Genomic DNA, 8,072 nt, shown 5'->3' with positions numbered 1-8,072 from the left:
GAAGTTTTAGGCACCCACCGGCTTCGTGGGCAAAATTGACCATCTTCCGTCCATTTTTGGACTTCGTGGCAGGTATGAAAGTTGCTCCACTCACTGAGATCTTCATTTCTGTGAAGTTTGAGAATTTTTGGAAATAGTTGGATTTTCCGGTGAGTCGGGGCGGCCGACCGCCACCCGCGGCGGCGCGTGCGGCGGCGCGTGGCCAGTGGGCCGTCAATGTTATTTTTAGGCTATGTCAAATGTTTTGAATTCAGTTTTTTCATTTGAATGACGTAGGTTGATAGTTGGAAACTAAATTCGTTACGATACGTTACTTGATAAAAATGTGAATCGATGATCCGACCGTTGGATCGTCACCAAAATTGGATACATTATAATACGTAATATTTAAAGATCATAGGAATTTACGGATCGGGAATCCGACTTACGGATCTTCCTGAATTGGATTTGTAAGTTAGTAAAATAAATGTTCACGGCCACTTGTTTTAGGCAATTGGCGGAGATCTGACCGTTGGATCGTAATGAAATTTTAATATGTTATTCTAGAAATATATTGTGGATCGTTGGGAGTTACGGATTGAAAATCGGATATGCGGATCTTCCGGGTCAAGTTATACTGGGTTGTAAACCCTACCGTCGATCTTTGATCGACGGTTGACTTGTGGTCAATAGGTCTCAACCTATTTTAGAATGTCGTTGATGTTGTGTTTTATGTGAATTGCATATTCTTCAGATAAGAGTTCTGAGATGTGATTTGATAATTGGTCACAGGGACCGATCATTCAGGACACCTCGATACGCGTGCTAGTGTAGTATAGCGTGGACTCCAGGTGAGTAGATCTTTTCCTTTTTATCGTACATATTGTTGAGAATTCTATCGACACTTTTAAATTGATTAGGTATATTACCTTCGTATAATTATTGCGAATGCTTAAAGTACCTATATGAACTACGAATGGCTTGATCCCTGTCTAGGGTACGTAGGCAGTCTAACGAGACGTTAGATCCAGCCATAAAATATTTGAGACAAAAGCCTTGCTTGGGAAATTGAGTAATGCGAAGGAAATTGGTAAAGACAAGTTTTAGTTTTATGAATTAGTTGGTTAAATTAGTGTTAATTCCTCTGAAAATAAGTAGTTTGGGAGTAGGGCGTTACTGATTGTACACTTCACACCATATTATTTATAATTGAAAATGCTACGACATGGTTCAGTATTAGATCGCATCAGGTTATATCAATATGTATATTACTTGCATATAATTATTGAGAATGCTTTCAAGTGCAAGGTGAACGCAGGATTGACGAGATATGGATAAGTCGTACAGGTCACTATAGGTGACTCCGACTTACATGCTATCCAGGATTGACGAGAAGTGGATAAGTCGTACAGGTCACTATAGGTGACTCCGACTTACATGCTATCCAGGATTGACGAGATATGGATAAGTCGTACAGGTCACTATAGGTGACTCCGACTTATATGCTAGCCAGGATTGACGAGATGTGGATAAGTCGTACAGGTCACTATAGGTGACTCCGACTTATATGCTAGCCAGGATTGACGAGATATGGATAAGTCGTACAGGTCACTATAGGTGACTCCGACTTATATGCTAGCCAGGATTGACGAGATGTGGATAAGTCGTACAGGTCACTATAGGTGACTCCGACTTACATGCTGTCCAGGATTGACGAGATATGGATAAGTCGTACAGGTCACTATAGGTGACTCCGACTTATATGCTAGCCAGGATTGACGAGATGTGGATAAGTCGTACAGGTCACTATAGGTGACTCCGACTTATATGCTAGCCAGGATTGACGAGATGTGGATAAGTCGTACAGGTCACTATAGGTGACTCCGACTTATATGCTAGCCAGGATTGACGAGATGTGGATAAGTCGTACAGGTCACTATAGGTGACTCCGACTTACATGCTATCCAGGATTGACGAGATATGGATAAGTCGTACAGGTCACTATAGGTGACTCCGACTTACATGCTATCCAGGATTGACGAGATATGGATAAGTCGTACAGGTCACTATAGGTGACTCCGACTTATATGCTAGCCAGGATTGACGAGATGTGGATAAGTCGTACAGGTCACTATAGGTGACTCCGACTTACATGCTAGCCAGGATTGACGAGATGTGGATAAGTCGTACAGGTCACTATAGGTGACTCCGACTTATATACTAGCCATGATTGACGAGATACGGTTAAGTTGTACATGTCATTTTAGATGACTCTGACTGATATATCACTTTGTATTGATTTAGTTCATTTGGCTTACTTATTAATGTATGGTGGATTTCATGGCAAACCGTGGTTTTGGTCATTTCCGAGTATGGTTTGGATATATGTATATATGTTATACCGTCTTATGGAAAACGATACGGGTTTTACACTTAGGGGCATTACTTTTAGAGAGGTAGTAACTTTGGGAAGCTTGGTTTTTATTGCTTACTCACACCTTTTGTTTGGTGCCCTCCGGGTTTTAGCTATCGAGTTTGTATCGACAAGAATCTGTGACGAATCTTAGTATTGATGGATATTTTTTAGGGTATGATTCTTACTCACATTACTGTACCTTACTTATGCTCTGACATCGAGCGTGAAATGGGTTCGCTCCCACTCGTAGCGCACTCTGGTATTTAGACACTTTTGGAATCAAATTCATTCACTTTTTATACACTATCACATTTTATGGCTTCGTCACCTTCCAGGTGTCGGCCAGCACAGCTCGATTCAGGGTCCAAGTGAACTTTCTGGGTCGGGGTGTGTCAGTTTGGTATCAGAGCATATGTTGGGCAGTATTGTGTTCATCACACGCGTGATGTGAGCACTCTTGGTTTTGTGTTTGATGTTCGAATGATGCCACCTCGTCGAATATGGAAAAATATGCTAACTTTTCTTAAGTTTTGGACAATTATGTTGTCTTCACGACATTTTATAAAATGATTTTGGCGGTTGTCCTTAGAATTAAAACAAAGATTTTCCTTGTGGAGGAAAGGTGTAAAAGTGAGGCGAGTTGATGGCCTAAGTAAATGTTTTGATAATCATGTATCGCCAGAGATATTACCAAATAATTCTATCATTGTCCTACCGCCGTTAGTATTGATTCTTTAAAGAATGGAAATCTTAGTTAGTCTTGATTTCTTAGTAACATTTCGCGGAAGATCATCTGAGGGATAATTATTGTTCGGTCCCTATTAGCACTAATATCTTCAAGCATACTTGGGTTCATGTTGGATCTTTATGAGGAAGATCGACTGTCGATGAAGTCTTTTTGAAAGTAGATCTTAGGCAAGGTCTTTTTCTAGCATTGGGATTTGTCAATCAACGCTATTTCAAATTTTTGCTTTCGTAGTTGTACTTATTAAATGGGTGAGAATAGGCTTGCGAATGTAAGTTGTCATATCCTGGGAATTGTAAAAATCCGAAAAGCAATCATTAAATCCTCCTAGGATCAATGAACTACTTCGCTTGAGCCGAATAAATTAGGATCGTGGAAGCTCAGGAATAAGCTTTGCAATAGGACGGTAAGCTCATGATTGTTGTTTTCACACTATCACTTATCTAGGTAAACGAAAATCCTTTGACTAACCACCTCTCGATCACTTCCATAGGTAGACATTAGAATCGAAATGCGGGATGGTATCTCACTGTTAGATTGTTATAAGTGTCGAGGAAAATTGTGAAGACCTTTTAGTTCGTGTCGTAGAATTGGTTAGTAGTACTGTAAATTTGAGGACGTATACTTTTGGCGTCATATCTCAAAAATCTTACCACGGATACCACCACATTGTTAAGTTGGTATGGCAACATGACGGAGTATTGCTTTTATTTTCACGATTAGAATCGTTTGAAACGAACCATCTTATTCATTGACCTAAAGTCAACAGTCGTCACCTTATTTCAAAGGCTAGATGACACTTCTCGGTGGAGATTTTGATGATGCATAGTGATTGTCGATTGATGTGACAAGTCAATTCGGATTCAGACTTTCTTAGTAGGTTAACGCTTATGTTTCTCGGTGGTAGAGCCGCTAAAGATGAACCATCATACTTATTACCTAGAATTAACAATTTCTAATTTTATTGGAATATTGATTGGGACTTTTATGTAGAAAATGTGTCCAAATCTTCATTGATCTTCGAACTTTTTATTACATTTACTTTTTGGAACAAGCTAAGTTTTGTCAGAGGCAATAGTAGAATTAAATTGGCATCTATGAGTGCACTATTGTGTATTTACTCTCGCACACTTCCAGCCTGTCTTTTTTTTTATTTAATTGGGAAGTATGAGTATCGATATAGAGTTACCTTTAATCTACCAAGAAATGGTTCAAATGATTTTAATCATTTTGTATGAATTGAGTTAGGAAGTATCTTTTTATATGCGCAGTTCGAGATATGTGGTATATGTAAAGAATGTGAAATTCATTGATCGTGATGCTAAACCAATGATACACTTATATGATGTTCCAATTGGTGGTTGTTTACTTAAGTATAAAACAATATTTTTCTTGCTCTACAAATTTAAAGTATTGGCAATAGTTGTTTCCTAAAAATGGGTGTTGAAATTTCAACAACAAGACACTTGTAAAGACCACTAAGTTAGAAGTGGAACGTAGTCAACCTCTTCGGGTGATGTGATTTAGAAGTTCTCTTTGTGACGTGATCAAAAGTGGAAGTAGGGAAGAGATAAAATCAAGGCTTCCTTTGATGTGTTTTAAATGAATCCTCACTCTAGATGAACCTTGCTTTTGATTAATGTTGTGGGGATATTGAGGATATAGAGTTCAAACTTCCTTGGGCAACTACAATTTTCTAATTGTGTCCAGATGACGATGACTTTTTGAGAAAACTATTCCTAGACTTCTATACAAATTCAGCAAACAGAAACCTGACAAGATTATCATCTTGGTGTATTTATATTTCATCATGTTACATGTTTCACTTCCAAGCCTTTGGAAGTCGTTATGAAGGTTTTGAGTATTAGAAGTTGTTCAGTATCGCATTTCTAACCCTAGATTAACGATTAGTTTGAAATGAGTTACTCAGACCTTTGTGGATGAGTTGCATCTTGTTTGTCCCACCAGTAGCATGGTTGCAGTATATCCTTACCTCCATTCTAGTCACTTGTAACCACGGTTACAATTTCGGGTTAACTATGGTATCATTGGGGTTGATGTATGGAGATTTTACGCACAGCGCATATTTAATGGACGCATACTTTTGTTAGAATTATGGGTAACTACGGTTACATTCCTGTTTAGGAATATAGTATCCTTCGAAATATAATACAAATATTGTATGTGTAGTTCGTGATTTACAGCAGATTGCTGCGAACAAATATTTGATTGAGTTTGTGATGTAGAAAATTTATGTTATTGACGATGTTGCCTCAGAAGGTAGTGAATGAGTACGATCGAGGCTGGTATGTGTATTTCCCATTGAGGGGCAAGATGGTAATATTGCACCCTCGGGAATTGTTACTTGCTTATCAAGACAACAGTGAATTGTCGGTTTTGTGGGGGTGCAGACCATAATATTAATAACTTATTCGTTGGATTGTTAAGCAAATAAACAAGTAGATTATTCTACGTTAATATTTGTATTTACTTATTTAATTCGTTAATTGTTGTTTAGGCTTGACCCAAAAATACTACATGCTAAATTTCGAAGTGCGTTACGCTTTGAACACGTTTATGTAAAAGAGAAGGAAAGTAGGAATTTGGAGGCATGAAAGGAGAGTCATAACACTCCGATAATGACGGAATGTCATCCTCTTTTATGTAGCCGCCATAACTTGATGTCTTCCTCGTGTATGTATTTACATGCATATATCTCTTTAATTTTGAGTATTCTACATTCGACTGATGATTTTAAATTTCGAGGACGAAATTTTCTTAAGGTGGGTAGATTGTGACAACCCGTTCCAAATTTTACGTTTTTATTTTATTTTAAAAGCGTGAATTTACAAAATTGCCCTAGAGGCAAGGACTTTGACTTCCGTTGACCATCGACTCGAGAGATGTGGGCCTTATTCTTTTAGCATATCCTTGTAGTACTTATTGGTACGAACGTGTTGGCGAAAGTTGTTTGCGAGTCCGGATTATAACGGTATAGTTACGGACGTTCGAAATTGGTTATTCAAGGTTTAACGTTTATTTAAATTAAACTCCCCCTTGTGGGGAAAGGCCCAATCAGAATTGGAAGAAAGAAAAGGCAAAAAAAAAAAAAAAAAAAAAAGTGGGTTTCGTCCACCCGCACCACCGCGGGTGCCCATTTTCCGAGGCCGATTCCGGCCAACTCCGGTGGAGTTTTTCGATGCCACCACCACCATCTTGAAGCTCTCATTCCCCTCTACAAAACCCACCCAAGAACCACCTTGATTAACCATGGTATGAGGCGGTTTGAGGCCACGAAAGTTGACGAAAATCAATGGTGCTCCGGCCACCCTTTTCGATTTTCCGGCAAATCGGCAAAGCAATGGCCGATGCCACCACTTGGGCTTTGTAGCCCATCATCCCAGGAGCAAAACCCAACCAACCTTGACCCCGTTGGACCACCGTGGACGACGAATCGACGTCGGGAAGTTTTAGGCACCCGCCGGCTTCGTGGGCAAAATTGACCATCTTCCGTCCATTTTTGGACTTCGTGGCAGGTATGAAAGTTGCTCCACTCACTGAGATCTTCATTTCTGTGAAGTTTGAGAATTTTTGGAAATAGTTGGATTTTCCGGTGAGTCGGGGCGGCCGACCGCCACCCGCGGCGGCGCGTGCAGCGGCGCGTGCAGCGGCGCGTGGCCAGTGGGCCGCCAATGTTATTTTTAGGCTATGTCAAATGTTTTGAATTCAGTTTTGTCATTTGAATGACGTAGGTTGATAGTTGGAACCTAAATTCGTTACGATACGTTACTTGATAAAAATGTGAATCGATGATCCGACCGTTGGATCGTCACCAAAATTGGATACATTATAATACGTAATATTTAAAGATCATAGGAATTTACGGATCGGGAATCCGACTTACGGATCTTCCTGAATTGGATTTGTAAGTTAGTAAAATAAATGTTCATGGCCACTTGTTTTAGGCAATTGGCGGAGATCTGACCGTTGGATCGTAATGAAATTTTAATATGTTATTCTAGAAATATATTGTGGATCGTTGGGAGTTACGGATTGAAAATCGGATATGCGGATCTTCCGGGTCAAGTTATACAAGGTTGTAAACCCTACCGTCGATCTTTGATCGACGGTTGACTTGTGGTCAATAGGTCTCAACCTATTTTAGAATGTCGTTGATGTTTTGTTTTATGTGAATTGCATATTCTTCAGATAAGAGTTCTGAGATGTGATTTGATAATTGGTCACAGGGACCGATCATTCAGGACACCTCGATACGCGTGCTAGTGTAGTATAGCGTGGACTCCAGGTGAGTAGATCTTTTCCTTTTTATCGTACATATTGTTGAGAATTCTATCGACACTTTTAAATTGATTAGGTATATTACCTTCGTATAATTATTGCGAATGCTTAAAGTACCTATATGAACTACGAATGGCTTGATCCCTGTCTAGGGTACGTAGGCAGTCTAACGAGACGTTAGATCCAGCCATAAAATATTTGAGACAAAAGCCTTGCTTGGGAAATTAAGTAATGCGAAGGAAATTGGTAAAGACAAGTTTTAGTTTTATGAATTAGTTGGTTAAATTAGTGTTAATTCCTCTGAAAATAAGTAGTTTGGGAGTAGGGCGTTACTGATTGTACACTTCACACCATATTATTTATAATTGAAAATGCTACGACATGGTTCAGTATTAGATCGCATCATGTTATATCAATATGTATATTACTTGCATATAATTATTGAGAATGCTTTCAAGTGCAAGGTGAACGCAGGATTGACGAGATATGGATAAGTCGTACAGGTCACTATAGGTGACTCCGACTTACATGCTATCTAGGATTGACGAGAAGTGGATAAGTCGTACAGGTCACTATAGGTGACTCCGACTTACATGCTATCCAGGATTGACGAGATATGGATAAGTCGTACAG

The sequence above is a fragment of a genome, unplaced genomic scaffold (genome assembly GCF_019419815.1).
Source record: "Pyrus x bretschneideri cultivar Hongxiangsu unplaced genomic scaffold, Pyrus_bretschneideri_v1 Contig10, whole genome shotgun sequence".
In the NCBI taxonomy this organism is placed as follows: domain Eukaryota; kingdom Viridiplantae; phylum Streptophyta; class Magnoliopsida; order Rosales; family Rosaceae; genus Pyrus; species Pyrus x bretschneideri.
Note: the sequence above shows the minus strand (reverse complement) of the source record.